The following is a 1363-nucleotide window of genomic DNA, read 5'->3' as shown; positions in this document are numbered from 1 at the left end:
ACATGTTTTAAAACCGTAAGGCTGACGGCGATACATAACGATTCCAAACGGATAATATCTACTAGCCGCGTACTTGGGCTGTTACACTGACATCCATATTTTCATTAAATTGAGGTCTCTACATTTTTCATCAACATTGTAATTTAAAACTTGAGTGTTAATATTACTCTCTTTAATTTTTCGTCATGAAAATTTTGAAGTTAAGGGTTTATTATGATTTCATGCAAGTGACACATGTGAAAATAGATTTGAGGTTTCAAACATATGCATCGTCAAATTTGTAATAAGACACAACAATAGACGAACAACGTTGTTCATTCTACGTACCATTATGTTACATTGCATTGTAATGAAATTATAAAAAGATGGTGGAATTCTGAGAAGTTTTCCAAACCCATCGTAACACGACATACGACCAAACTGATTATTTAAACATGACATTGAAATGGAAAATTGAAGAAGAAACAAGAAACGGAAATGAATGGATTTGGTTTCAAGCAGAGCATTGGAAGCCGGACGGAACCTTCTTTCCACAGTAGTTCAAAAGCAAGCTGAGGGAAACTGAGAGGTCAATCTTGAGACCCAAGGCTCTGGCCTTCACCGCAGTGCAAAGGCACACAGCAGCTTCCAGGTCAACAAGGCCTTGGATTAGGGAGCAGCATGGGGATTTTGGTGGTGAGGCGATCACTAAGTGCACTAGATCGTCCAGCAAGTCGGCGCAGACGCCAAGCTTGAGGGTGTCCCTGGGGCACTTGGGGAGTGATGGTTGCTGCCTTGACGGGGTGGGCTTGTGGGGCTTGGGTGGCGGCGGTGGGCAAGGGACATAAGTGGAGCTGACCATAGTGAAGAAGAGGAGGTTGAGGAGGAGGAGGAGGGCAATGGGTGAAGAGAGCTTGGAAGCCATTGGTGGAGAGATATTGAAGGGTTTGTAGGTTTGTGCTATGGCTTGTGAAGAATTATGAGAAGGGTTAGGGTTTTTATAATTGGGGTTTGAGAATTTGTTGTATTTTAAAACAAAAATTCCTTATAAATTGCTGGATATGAAACACCCAACTTTTTCGGTTACTTTATTAACTTTTGAGGAATTGATTTGAGAGATGGGTTTTTAATTAGTTTGTCTTTTTTTAAAATATTATAAAAATGTCAAATGGCCTACAAAATAGACCGAGTGATGTTTGATAAGAAGATATCAAATACTTTTTAAAACAAATTATTGTTGGAAAATAATATTTGATAGAACACTCCAGACAAGTGGGGAATAGATGATAATCTAAAGATTATTTTTAGCACAAATAATTTTTACAAATATAATATAGTTTTTTTTTTTTTTTAAATATAACTATGAGATTCCAAATATAATATA

At 37.5% G+C, this 1363-nt stretch overlaps 1 pseudogene; it reads right to left on the bottom strand.

The window, feature by feature from the left end:
* Positions 1–493: 493 nt before the first annotated feature.
* LOC147791413 (14 kDa proline-rich protein DC2.15 pseudogene) lies at positions 494–933 on the bottom strand (annotated as a pseudogene).
* Positions 934–1363: the final 430 nt, after the last annotated feature.

Source organism: Cucurbita pepo, chromosome 8 (assembly GCF_057944985.1).
Source record: "Cucurbita pepo subsp. pepo isolate OVF chromosome 8, ASM5794498v1, whole genome shotgun sequence".
NCBI lineage: Eukaryota > Viridiplantae > Streptophyta > Magnoliopsida > Cucurbitales > Cucurbitaceae > Cucurbita > Cucurbita pepo.
This window is presented reverse-complemented; position numbering and strand designations above follow the sequence as displayed.